General features: G+C 37.1%; 1 protein-coding gene across 2 annotated transcripts in view; it reads left to right on the top strand.

The window, feature by feature from the left end:
* CTNND2 (catenin delta 2) overlaps positions 1-14,316 on the top strand; it is a 543,425-nt gene that overhangs the window by 512,453 nt on the left and 16,656 nt on the right. The gene's annotated exons all lie outside the window — the stretch shown is intronic.

Genomic DNA, 14,316 nt, shown 5'->3' with positions numbered 1-14,316 from the left:
CAGTATTTAGATTATGTAGTGTGATTATTTTCTAAATACTACCAAAGCTTATCAAGCAAAAAGGGGTGATCATCACAATTTTTCATCAGTAGATGAAATATTGTCTTCCAAAGAGTGACTTTAATGTCATGTCATTTTCAAATGTCTTTGTTCTCTACAAGTAAGACTTATCTTTTCATAAATGATCATTTATCTGCCTCTGTTTTCGTGCATCTATTCTGAAATACTTAAAATCTGATTTGCAAAAGTGCTTAGTGGTGACATGATCCCATTGCCCATAGCCCCGTGGACAGGTCAATGGTCCAGCACTTACAAAAAAACAGGTAGAGGAGCTATCCCGCTTGTCCCTGTGCTTCAGACTCATGGTACATCCCTCTTCTTCAAGTATCTTGGTAACCTGTACAATCAGCTGGAGAATTAAGTGCTGCTCACAGTCTCCAGAGAGGTCGTGTCCCTAAGTTATGCTTAGCCACCTAAGTAAGGTGAAGGAGCTAATACGGTGATTCTTTAAGGACAACTATTTCCAAGTGAGGAGCACTGGACCCTACGCCAGTCTCTAGGGTGTTAGCTGGTTGAAGATTTGGGGACACCTTGGAAAATACAGGTGTGACTGTAAGAGAACAGATTACCATCAGCTGGTAAACTCTCATCTATCTCAATATTCAAGAAGATAATCAACTACTCTTAAATACAGATAGCTTGTTAAATTACATGAGGAAATTTGAGCAAAAGGGTTGTGCTAAATGAGCTTAACATGAAAGAAAATTTATTAGCTAAAACCAAGCTTCAATTAGCATTTAATGTGTGTAATATTAAAGAGCTGGAGGAACTGCCAGGAAGAATATGTTTTCTATTAATTGGTTTGCTTTGCCTAACCACTTAGGCTCCAACAAAATATGTTTACATTCTGTCATTATGTTTACACTTACTCTGTCTTCCAGTGTATAAGTAGAGATCACAATGAATTTGTAGAAATTATTTTTCTTTTCCATTTATTATCATAGGTTTCTGTCATAGGTTTCTGTTCTGCATGGAGTAATAGAAATGTTTGTCCTATTCACCTGCCATATGAATAAAACCACAACCAATTATTTGAAAACAAGGAGGCTGTAAAAGGCAGTCGTCCTTCAGGCTGTAGTGTGCCATTTACAACAGGGAGAGTATTGTGGTAGGCATTTAATGAAGTCAGAGTACTCACTGAAGATGGCCTTGTCCATCATTGGCTAAAAAAGATATTTAGAATTGCCTGAAGCCTTAAAAGCAGTTAAGCCATTTCAGATCTAGAAGAGGACTCTCTTTTCATGTGACTTTCAGAGTAATAAAATAAGAAGGTCCTTTGTTGCTAAATGCTCCATGAAAATTGTCAGCAATAAACTTCAAAACTCTAGTCAACAAGTTTTAGAATCTAAAGTTCTTTCTCAAATAAAATATACCTACTCATCCTTTAAAAATGTTAATTACATCATGCTGTAATGTAGACTTGGAATACATCATTGGGATTTTCATCTGGTAAGGTTATCGCCAGTCAGACATTCCCCAAAAAGATGCTGTTTTTAGGTTAAATTTGCCAGTGAAAAGGTCTGTGCAGAACTTAAACCCTACATTAATGATCTAAATTCCAAGTCCAGAACATAATAGTTCCTCAAAGAAGTGGCTTGACTTGAGAGAACTATTTATGTGCTCCTATTTTCATGAGCATATGTATTTTACAGTGCTGATCTTTCAGCGGGGCTTAATCTGTTTCCATACAATTGGCAAGGCCTTGTTCAGATTAATGTCACCTTTTTAGAAAAAGAATAGATTAAGGTAAACCCCCCCACTGTAATATAAAACTAGATTATCATTATAGAGAAGACATTGTGTGGAGCCCATTTTTATATTAACTATGAAAATGCAAGTGCCTGATTACTAAATGATTGACTGATTGATTGATTTATGGCAGTGGGCGGCCCCAAGCTTCAGTGTGACTGATGACAGAGGATTTTCACCAACCCACCACTCTGGGTCATGGCACGCTCAACATACTCTCTCCCAGAGCCAAGAAACCAGAATCTATTCCCCAACCCAGGTATTCTGGCTGTCAGCTGACCAGCGTTGAATTGTTCTGTTTCACGCATACTGACATTTTTACACAAAGGAGTTCTACAGGAGACATTTGAATCAAAAGTAACAAAGCCTTTATATATCTTAAAATTATACCATTTAATTTACTGAACCCTGTACGTTCTAGATGGAGTCTCACTTCATTTAGGAGAGCGGTCCCATTCGTTTCAACCATGTGAGGAAGGTATGCAGAGTTTTGCTCTCTCTAAGGACAGCATATACCAGGGAGAGGGACAAGGGCATTACATTCAGTTCCCTGACAAGCTTTCTAGCATTTCTGTAATCTCTTTTTTGATTGTCTGAACCTTTCAAACAGAAAGGCAGTTATTGATAAGCGCTATGTTGCAACAGCAGATTAAATTTATCAAGCACTTGGCTTTCTTTTTTGGCCCAATGGCATCTCTAAGAAAAAAAGCAATAGCTGCATATTTCAGTAAGGGGATCCCAGGTAAACTAGGATACCTATAGACAAATCAATGTCCAGGAGTCAATTAAATTCTTTAAATGCTAATTTTCAAAATCTCTTACTAATAAGAACAATGGAGATTTCCTTCTACCATAAGTACACTTGATGAGAATTAGCATGACTAGGCATTTTTTAATTAGAGACACTATTTAATTTAGGTACTAAAATTCCACTTCTTTAACCAAGTGTAATGTTTTGGTTTCCTCCTAATATTTTTTTTCATAATAAAATGTGACTGTGGCATTATTTCAAAAACAAAATACCTTCTACATATGCAAACATTCAAGTAAATCCATGGAGAAACCTTTATATATGTATGTATGTATCTGTGTATTATTTCTGATAAAATATTTAGAGAAAAGAGGAATTTGCATGGTTTTCTGGTCACACGGGACATAGTAGTTGTGCTATTTTTTTCCATTTCTTTTTTTTTCTACTAAGTTTGCCTGGTAGAGAGAAGACATCAGAAAAGATCTCGCTTAAATACTTTAGACATAAATATCTTTCAGTGTTAGGGTAAATCCCTTTAATCTTTAGCTGACATGAATATGATTTTTTAAACAAACAGCATTTTATCATCTGATATATGACATTACTTTCTTTTGTTAATAAGGAATTAAGCAAATTCCTAAATTTATTTTAAATAAAGCAAATGTGGAAATTTTTTGTGGAATTAACATATTCAAGCCTTTTTAAAGCATCATCTGAGTAGTTTTAGAAGACAGAGATTCTATAAGCAATACAGCAAAAAAAATATAGTCTTCAAATATATACTTTCTTTTTTTCTGCCTGTTTCAGTCTTTCTTCCATAAAAACTTGTTATTTGCATTTAAGTGAGCATTTTAAATTTGGCTTTTTATCAAATGACAATCTTGTTAAATACTTAATCATGAAATTGTCTTTGGTTTCAGAACTACAGAAAAAGTTGGTATTACTGATTTTTTTGTGTGTTAAATTATTAATTCTACATTTTATGCTGTATATTAGTTTCCAGTGTTCATGTAAGATAAGCTTGCCTTTCCCAATGCACGTGCAAATATGAAGTATTTCTTCATTAAAGCAAAGGCATATTTTCTGTTATGCAGGAAATAACATGTAGTAGCTGCAGATCAAAGAATAATTACTTAATCTTTTTACAGTCTTTCTTAGAGACACAAAGCCTCTTCAGTGAGGAATTATATGTTAGTCTGGAATTTTGTTTTTCTTTTTACCTTGATGCTACTTTTTTCAACATAATTAGCACTAGGCAGCATCACTGTATAATATAAACTTACCTTTTAACTTACCTCCTCTTTTGACTGCATATGCCTTCCCAGAGATTAATTTTTAAGAATCATTCAAAACTTTGTCACATAAATTTTAACATTTGTAGCTTTTTCATTGCCAGTTGCCTGCTTAAATAATATCCTGTTTATCTATACACTAAGAATTTACATGTCATGAGCAAAATAATGAAGCCTAAAGAGCAAATTGTGCAAATAAATTGAGCCGACCTACACAGTTAAACACTTTGACCTATGCAGAACTATCCAGAAGTATTCATACATGGGAAAAATGGTGCATAAACTGTCCTTGAGTTTTTGAAAAGAAAAGAGAGAGGGGGAGAGAGAAATTTTCAGCATTTGGCATGACACGAATATATTAAGTGTCTTCACCTACCTGTATTATCATTCTAACTCATTTGGCTAGATTTCAAGAACAATTTAGAAAAAAAGACAAAATTTTTATCTAAAATATTACAAAGTACTAAGTCAAACTGAATGTTATTTCAATTTTATATTAACGCAAATAATTATAATTTCACTTGTGCAGTCAAGTAGATCATGTTCTGATTTTCCTAGCTTATCCATCATATCAAGTAATATTTTCCCCAGTTCCTTCTAACCTCCTTTGAGTTTATTAATAGTATCAGACAATGCTAGAAAGAGAAAGGATTGTCATTATGTTATAACTTGTTATGTTCTAAACTTTGTAGCAAGTGGTAATTCAACAACCAGGTTTAGCAGTAATTCTTCTAAATAATAATTATGAGATGTGTGGAAGCTGACACCGTTCTCATTCAAAGCCTGCTAGACTCAAGAGGTGCTAAACAAATAAGAAAAGAATCAAAGTTTGTCCAAACAGTTCTCTAGGATGAGCCATACATATATATGATGCTAAATCATCCTCAGCATTGATAGAGAGTCTCATGGTAAGCTCTAGCTGACTTATGTGGGAACCACTAGGTATTTTTCACCTGAAAACCCAAGTCCATTTTAAGGTTACTAAGTACAGATTTAGAAGAGAGAAATTTAATCTCGTAGTTGTGTAAAGTCTGTCTCTATAGTACTCCACCTTTTGAACTTCTCTGAAGAAAGAAAAATTTAAAATGCAGCCCAGGAGTCAGTATCTTTGACTTAGAGCCTTCTTTCTGAAGGGAATTGTATAACTGAAGTTTCTGAAATATCCTTAGGGTAGAGGTATGAGTAGGCATCTAGAATCTGGAGGATTATGCATAAGCAGAAGGTCAAATCTACAGAATTTTTCTTCCCAAAGTACGGTACCTCAGAATAAAAGTGGATTTTAATACTTGAATACAAAATAGATACCTAAGAAAATGATCTTCATGTCTTTTGGGACTGGGAATATTTTTAGTCCACTTAAATAATGTATTATATTTTTAAAACAAATATAAATAACATTGATTAACGGCAAAGAAAGTTTAGCTGGATTCAGAGGTACAATACTGAAAAGAATCCAAAAGTCTTTCTAAAGACTTTCAAAAATCTTTTAAAGATACATGCTAAGAGAAACTATTTTTAATTTATGTCAGTCTTTTTCTCCAAAATTCATGCAAGGAACATGATTTCTACCATTGAGAACAAAGTAACATTTATCATTAACTTGTGTGCTTGATGTTTGCATATCTAGATGCAGACACAGATAAAAGCACACATATAGTAAAGAGTATGGGTGAGAAACTCAGTTTCTCCCAACAAAGTTGAACCAGTATGTTGGATGGCTGCTTACAGTTTTGCAAATGAATTGGATCAGTAGAACTTTTAGTAGTAGTAATAGCGTAAGCAAGCAGCACAGAGGGGACAGAAATCAAATTGCATTTATTATTATGGCAATCAGAGCATGTTGTCTTTTCAGAGATAAATAGTCTAGCTGTGATGGTCTGCTGCATAACACTGGGCATCTTTTGCTGATGCTCCTCTGCGTTACTGTACTTAAGCTATCATAATCCTTGTTCTTCTTTGTCCTGTAGGGAGATTAAAAGTGTTTAACGTGACCAGTACATGTAAATTCAATCAAAGTTTGATGAAATATTAAGCTGGTGCATCAATATCCTACTTTCAGTTCTTTGATGTTCTACATGATCTAATAATGGGTGGGGGAAAAGAATTACTGGGAAGTCCTTCTCATTTCTTTGCTCTTCTCTTCCTAAAACTGCTAACAGAATTCAAAAATGGCCTAAATATGTCTGCCGTTTCAGACTCAAAGAAAGAAACCTCTCTTTGAAAGGAGTCTCTTTTGTACTATGTGTGCTTTGTTCTGAATTGTTTTACTTCATTTACTAGCTGATACCGTTCATCTTGATAAAAGAACTATAGCTTCTTCTTCCTGCAGGAAGTAGAAATGAAAAGTTTCACTGGCTGTTTCCAAATTGTTTTTTTTTTACTTTTAATTTTACAAAATGCTTTTAGAGAAAGTTGTAGTTCCTCTAAAATGAGAGTTGTAGGCTTTGGTGCAATTGTGTGTTCCTGTTTGAGTTAACAGTACTAGAGCTCTTATTTAGTGAATCAAAAACTTTGAAAGGTATTTCAGTAAAAAAGAATATGCAATTCTCATTATTAATGCCTAAATTTGTTGTAAACTACATGTTCAAAGCAGCATATCCTTAAAACTCATACAGCTTAGCAATAATCACTGGGGTCTCTAATTCTCTAGTTTAACTGTATTTATGCAAGAACTTTAGACGTAAACCCAAGGACGGCATGAGTTTATCTGGTGATTTTTCCAAATGGGTGCTAATTCCTGTTTGTGAGGCAGCTATGCATTTGAATAAAATGATCCCCAGTTTTCAGCTAGTGTGTTCTGCTCTTCAGGAAGCAGAAATGCCTAATGGCTCTTGATCACAGTCAGTATCATCAGTCCTTCCATGTTCTTCACCATAAGAGACAATGGTGCAAATTTTATGATTTTTTTCCATGTTTTACATTCACAGGTATAATAGAAGAGTTGTATTTGGTTGATTTTATGGTTTAATGCACGCAAAGTAAGAGTAAGTGGTGTTGAATAGTTTCTAGTCTTTGTAAGGACAGTAGGCTTTACAAACTGACCCTGACCATAAAGTAATATTTGTCCTACCCCTGAGATTTTGTGGCCAAGAGCCAGAGTTTGCATTTCTAGGGCATAAACATGTTAAGATAGGTGAAGTTGCATTACTGGAATGGAAATGACAATGCAAGTCAAAAATTATTGTAAACACTTTCTTGGGTATAATTTTTTTTGTGCATACAAGATACAAGCAAAAATAGTTCTTTGTGATTCTAACAATTTAAATTATATCTTATGTACCTTATGCAGGGGAAAATAGAAGAACAGAAATTCTAGCTGAAGGGCCAAATACTCCTTTCATTTCCTCTAAAATATATTAAAACAATTTTATTTCTGTTTAAGAGGCAAAGTGATGCTTTGAAAAATGAATTTATTTCATTTTATTGCAGTGTTTTGAAAGGTTTATTATTTAGCTGCATATAACCTCAGCAAAATGAATAATGAACTCTGCCGTATCTGAAGTCTTGTCCTTCATGCTTTGCCTCACATACGAGTCCCTTTTCTTATAGCTATTTTATTCATCAGATTAGGTCTTGTCATCTTCGCAGCTCACACAACAGGAAATCAATAATTAATTATGGATAGGTAAAGCAATGCCTCAGTGATTTCCCGAAACGTCCCAGACTTGCACTAAATAAAACAACCAGGGATAGTTACCTAGCTGTTTCTCACTCAGTTAGATTTGGCAAGTAATTAACATATCTCCCTTATCACACATACCCCTTATCATGTGTCCCTTCATAGCTAAAATCAAGGGATGAGATGTAAAATTAGGGTAGAAGATATGTGATTAGAAGATGATAACACGGCACACACAAAAAAAAGCATTTGAAAAAGAGAAAACTGGCCAAGGCCATCTGTGATATTTTGGAGGTGATCATCTCAGAAAAATATGGTCCTTCAGGCTCTGCAATGACAAGAGAAAAACAGGGAGAGAAAATATTCCAAATGATTTTGTGGTGGACCACTGACAATAGGAGAATAATGTCTTTGCTTTCAGAGAAACTGAGATGGGGGCTGGGAGGTACACGTCTCGTTTTGAAAAGAATGAGCTTAACCACTGATTCTGAAAATGTCACTTTAAAGAGCCTACAGAAAACTTAATAATCCTCATCCAGTGCCAGTCAGTTTTGCTGTGGTTAATGACTGACTGGGAGCCTTTTTTTAAGCTGCATACTTCCCTAAATACATATTTCTCTTTCGGCTTCTTAGGCAATTGAACTTCCACTGCGTCTGGGAAGCAGACACTTATAAGTAAAAGCCATTTGTACATTGAAATTCAGAGTGAAAAGGAGAGAAGTGCTGAGGTCAAGCCCACTGCGCATCATAGGAAAGGAGGCTGAAACAGTGTGTGTGTGTATCACAGCTGTGCCAGCTGGGGAGCAGCAAGTGGGGCAGCCCACAGCCATCAGGCATTGAGGCAGGGACCAAGAGACCCTGGGAGAGATGGCTGCTCTGGTGGCAGCTCTGCCACCCAGCTGGCTTGGTCCTTCCCTGCCTCACTCAGCCACCGCTGCTCTTTGCCTTGGCTCAAGTGACAGCTCTGCTCCCCTGGTGCTCCTCGTGGGGTCTCCATCCTCAGTTATATCTCTGCAAGGAAGGAATGAATGGCATTCCTCCCAGGCTCGCACAATGGCATGTGTCGTACTCCCAGCATAACCTGTAACCAGTAAGTAACTGGCATCATCATCATCAGAAGGCATGGGAAACAAACTGTATTTTCCTTTAACCACTTCAGCTAAGTGGTTGACTCCTGCACTTTTATCCAAATTATTACAATATTTTTAAATCCCTCAAACTTGAATAATTTCTCTGCTTTAAGTAATTTTATGACTTCCATTACCCGTGGAAATGGAACTATGAACATAAATACTAAAATGCTCAAATTAAGATGGGCTTTGGTGATCCATGTCTTCACTTTGTATCTGTTGATTTTGAGGGCCTGGCACAAAACTCTTTGGGAGAGGAGGGGAGACAGGAGAATTGGAGTCAAGCAGCCCTTAGTCTTTTGAAGCCAGTGAAATTACTCCACATTTCCACTTGCAGACTTAAAGCAGAATCAGTTTGAAGGATTTAATCTGAACAACAATCACTGGTGTATAAACCAGGCAAATGCCAAGATCTTCCAGGCTCAATCCCTACTGCTCCGTTGAACGTATCTCAAGTTCCCACTTTGTAAGCAAAAGACAAAATCCTAGATGTAAAAATGTCAATATACTGCTTATAATTGTTTGTAACTTAGCTGATGGCAGTAAAAAAACATCAGTGAAGTAGATTTATTCAGAATACATCATACCCAGGAATTCTCTGCTGGTTTTGAGTTTTCCTGGAAACAACACAAGGAAATCCAGAAAGGACAATCCTTTCAGGAATGGTTTACTGGTAATAGGATTTGGCACTGTAAATTCAAAGGAAAAAATGAAAGAACACCTTTATTTTTTAATACAGATAGTCTACCTTAAACTAATTGTTCTGTTTTTGAGGAGTGTTTCTATAGTTGCTGAAGTTGTAAGAATTTAGTTGAGATCCCTCTTCCAAAGTAAACACACTTCAAGTACAAAGGCAGGGGGTTTTGTAGAGAACTTTTTTGTTCTCTAAAAAAAGGAGTCTCTCCATCTCTCCTTCAGCAGCTGTCATTTCCTTGCCAGCTACTTTGATGGCACGCAGGGAGCAGTCCTGCTAGCAAACTCAGTATTCAGATGTGTTCGTAGCCTCTTCTGCCATGGGGTTGGCAGAGGGAGAGAACTCAGACTTGGTATCTCTGTTGAGAAGCACTGGGAAATGTATTTATTCTTCCTATTGTATTAAAAAAAATAGTATGGGCCCAGGTTATAAAGCCTAATGATGTGTGGTGGTTGGTGAACACTTAAACCACAGTATTTCAAAAATCCCATTTCAGAGCTTTGTGGGATATGTATGTACATCACCCCAACCTTGTTACCATTTTAGATTTCTCACCGCAGTCAAATCACACACGTAACTTTCATATATCAATGTATGTAGATAATTTGATCCACTTCTCATTTCTGTTATGTGTTATTAGCGTCATGACAACAAATTCCCAGTGAAGAATTGCCCAGACCTGTTTAAGTCTGATGAGCCTTGACTTAATTCACATCAGATTTATCTTTTGCTCTAGACAGTGTCATACTGGTGCACACCAGTCAGGATGTTTCATTTAACCTGACAGCACTGCTTCAGCTTGCGCAAGCAACACCAGCAACTCTGAGCAGCGTCTGGCTGGGTTTCAAAGCGAGTAGGTCCCACGTTATGTACTTGGAGGCACTTTGCATTCTTGCTGTATCACCTACTTCTAACAGCATGGTGGATCTAGTTACCAATTCCTGCAAGTGGTTGCCTATCAAAAGTTCACATTTCTACAGCTTACTACCATTACAGGAGCAGTTATTATTACAATTAATTCCTGGAACCAGTAAAATGCCACCTTACAGAAAGGAGGTAGGATGACAAAACAAGCCTGGTCCTGTGTGCTTCAAGTCATTCAGAAAAAAGTCTATTAAATCAAGTCACAAGAGGATTGGGCCTGAAGCTCGAAGTAGCGTGCTGGAGAGTTTGTAAACTTGAGGGAGGCAGGATACAACATTCTCTGGAGTTTCTCAGTTTTAGCTGTTTCCTTACTGGATTTCTTGCAGCGTTTTGTTTCTTCTCCCTGGTGAGATTCCTCTGCTTCCGAGAAGTTGGCTCTCTTTCTTCCTGACAATGTTAGGACATCAGTGGCCAGGCATCAGGGCAGACTGTGCTCTTCAGCATTGAAAGGTGTTTGTGTGCATGCAGCTACAGTACAGTTTTTCTAAACCACTCAGTGCTTTTTAAGTTAGTGTCTTCTTAACAGCTGATCTGCATAATCAGTCAGAGGGTTGGGCTTGTTCTTATTTTTCCTGCGTGGCTGTTAGCACATGAGCTGGTGGAGGGGTTTCTTTCTGAGTGGATATTGTGAGGTTGTCCAGGCTGGACACTGCACCGAGGCTGGCAATGTCGGTGCTCCTTCCCAACTCCACCGCACATTGCTTGGCCACCTCTCTTTCCTCTCTTGTCTGTGAATCCTTCAGGCAGGAGTTCTGGTTTCCCGTTGTGTCAGCATGGTGTCGCTTCCAATCAGGGCTTAATTTCATTCAGCCCTCATAGTGTTACTGTACTACAAGTAAGAGAATTGTGTGTCTGATATCACCCATCTCTGCAAATCATCTCCTCAAGTCAAGGACTCCACTACCAAAGTTCTGAAAATTTCAAATTCTTGCAAACACAATAGAAAACTGCTTTCTCTTTTCCCCTACATTTTAAACACAAGAATAATGTGGAAAACCCAAATTATATTGTCATAAGATACCTCAGCAATAAGTGTTTAGTCACGTGTTAGGACAGTAAATTTAGTCACCATGACAAAATAATTATTTCCCATGGGCCAGAAGAAAATTATTTATTTTCAAAATAACTGAAAGTTGAGCAGGGGGAGAAAGGACCTGTTCACTTCTTAAGCCCAATAAAAGATGATCAGTGAGACTGCAATGTCACTTTTGTTTTCTACAGTGGTTATCCATCCCCCGCCCCAAATCTAACCCTTGCAGCTTTCCCAATAACGTACGATCAGAAACATGTCACTGCCAAACAAGCTTTAACATTTGGACTTTATGGAGTATAATTGAGGGAGAATACGTATATTCATTATAGTCAAAATACAGAGAGATGCCCGGTAGAAGATACCTAGGAAGAGGTGATAAGGACTTATAATGGTATTTCTGTAGTCTGGTTGTTCTGTGCCCTCCTGTAGTGTGCAGTTGCCACCTATTAATTAATTGCTGCCAGTGAACAAATGCATCTATTCTGTAACAGAATTGCATTGAATTTCTTTCCAATATGTCAGATCTTTTTGTCTTACTCTTCCTTTCCTAGATCACGTTTGTGGCTGGTAAATTGGTTTCTGAAATGCAGTCTCACACACTTTGCTTTTGAGTTAGCTTTCTTCTCTGCAGGACACTGCTATATACTGTACCTTTAAGTACCCAAATCAATTTAATTAAATTTCATTACAGGCACTAGAGCTGAAACAAACTAATGAAAGCAGCCATCACGTCAGGTGGTATTTATCTCGGCATTAAATTGAAAATGCTCCCTTTAGGCTCTTAAAAATTAGTTTCAATATTTAACGCTAATAGCTTTTGGAATTGTTGATGGGATGGTTTTAATGAATTTGTTACAAACTGTTTACCTTTCCAAGGAAAGAAGCTTGTTCCTTGCGGCAGAGGAGAGCTAAAGATAGATGACTTAAAAGTATTAAGGTTTTGAAATACAGTGAGGTCTGGGAGCTACCTATAATGCCGTTGAAAAACGCCATGAAGGTTGTCAGACAGTGACAGCAATATGCCTTGTTTAGTCAAAAGCAATGCCCAGTCACCACAATACTTGTGTTAGAGTTTATTGTTTGCCTGAGTTGTTTTATAGACCTGATGGAGCTTGCGAACTTGAAACTTTGTAGCAGATTTTATTTGACAACCTCTTTACAGGCACTGCTCTCAGCAGGGAGAAAAATGAAAATTTGCAGGTAGGAGAAGGAAAAACATCTGCCAAACAGAAGGATGCTACTGTCGGCACCCCAGCTACAGCTGGATTTCGCTCCCTCACTGTTTCGGCACCTTGCAATGCTGTTTCTCAGGAAATAATGTTCACAAAGTACCTGTTGATATTCTGCAGAACGAAATTTTTGCCACTCCCTGTTCCTGTAGAGTCCATGGGACCGTGCAGATAATGGGGATTTATTTCATCCAGTTCCATTCAAAGCAAAGGTCCAGGTATTAATGCAAATGATATGGATGGAATAGACAACAGGAAGAAAGTTTTAGTGGAAGATTCAGGTCGCTTCTTTCTGATCCAGATGCCAGGGATTTATTTGAGGGAAGCAAGAGTGCAAAAGGAGAGTATACCTGGCCAAGCATCCAGATCAAAAAAACTGGAAGCATTTCTGACTTGCAGTATGTAAGCATGGCTGATGTCCCCTCGTTTTGCAGACAGACAGCAATGAATAGTCTATTCCTTCTCCTTTTATCAGATCTAGGCTCTGTCCCTTGGTATCTTCCTCTTCAGCAGTCTGTTGAAAAGAAAATAAATGAACAGAAAACTATAACAGAGTGAATTATAGACTCACTTTTCTGGTAAGAACTTCTGACCCCAGAGAAGGAGGAAGAAGGGAACCATTTTTCTTCAGCAGGATAAAGGCATGGGCTTCTCACGTTTGCTACTTCATTTTTACAGTAGAAAAATCACTGTGCGAGTTAACAGGAGATTTAAAAATAATGTTTTGTGTGTTATTTGCAGTCTTGATGTTTGGATAAGATTATTGTACTTAAGCTATTCATTATAACTATAAGCTATTAGTTATTTTTAAATATATACTTTTTTATATATACATATTATATATGTCTATATTGGAAAGTTACTAATAACTTCCAATTTGATTTAACATTAAGAAGTTAGGGCTTTACAAATGGTTGTGTTTGCGTTCACATTGATCCTCCTTCTAGGTTTGAGGACGCAGCTTGTGTAGAAGCTTGGTGGAAATGAAAGATTGGATATGGAAAATTTTGGTTTAAGCAAGTGGTATTAAAGATTAACTATTTCTTTTTTCCAAGTTACTCTTACTATTTTTTATTTATTAACTATTTTTTTCTTCCTTATATTTTCTTATATGACTGTAATGAAATATGAGGTGCAGTTCAGTGAAGTGTCCTAAACATGAGTGACCTCTGTGGACAAATGGTCCCTGTCATCTGTAGGGAAAGTCATGACTCTACTATGAAAGCCGTGGCCCAGTCTTCACTCTTTCTTTTGTTTCCCTTTGACATTACAACTGAGACACACGCATGTTTATACAAATGCATTATGTAAGAAGTACAGACATTCAGAATCTGTAGTTAGGTGTCACATCTGTCTATCCTAATTTACTTATAACATTTCCTTCTACATCAAGTATAAGTATCTTCTTCCCTCCTGCTGTTTTTAAAAGAGAAAGTGTCTTGCTCTTGCTGAGTTCTCTTTCTTAAAAGTTTGGTGGAAGGGGGATTTTCAGGCCATTTTCTCCTGCAATTCGGAGAGCCAGGTGCCCATGGTTTCTGTGTAGGGAAGAAAGTTAGAGATGCCTTGGGCAAAGGCAGAGGATGGGAGGGGGTGGGATTCAGGGTTGGATGCCTGGAGTAGCCTGAGGTAGAGGGTGGGAATATTCTTTACTATTCCAACAGAGAATTCTTTTTCTGTAAGCAAGAAAAAAATTCCAGCTGTTTTTTGGTAATATTATATTGTGTTCGGTTTTATTTGGCATTTCATTGCAAAAAATTTGTTTAGCGCCATTAGGTGGTTGACTCAATTTCGACTGAGTGCAGCAGAAAGTAGGTATTTTTAAAAGGCTTATGCCT

Source organism: Numenius arquata, chromosome 4 (assembly GCF_964106895.1).
Source record: "Numenius arquata chromosome 4, bNumArq3.hap1.1, whole genome shotgun sequence".
NCBI classification, from domain to species: Eukaryota; Metazoa; Chordata; class Aves; order Charadriiformes; family Scolopacidae; genus Numenius; species Numenius arquata.
The sequence above is the reverse complement of the archived record's forward strand: the minus strand, read 5'-3'. Positions and strand labels throughout refer to the sequence as shown.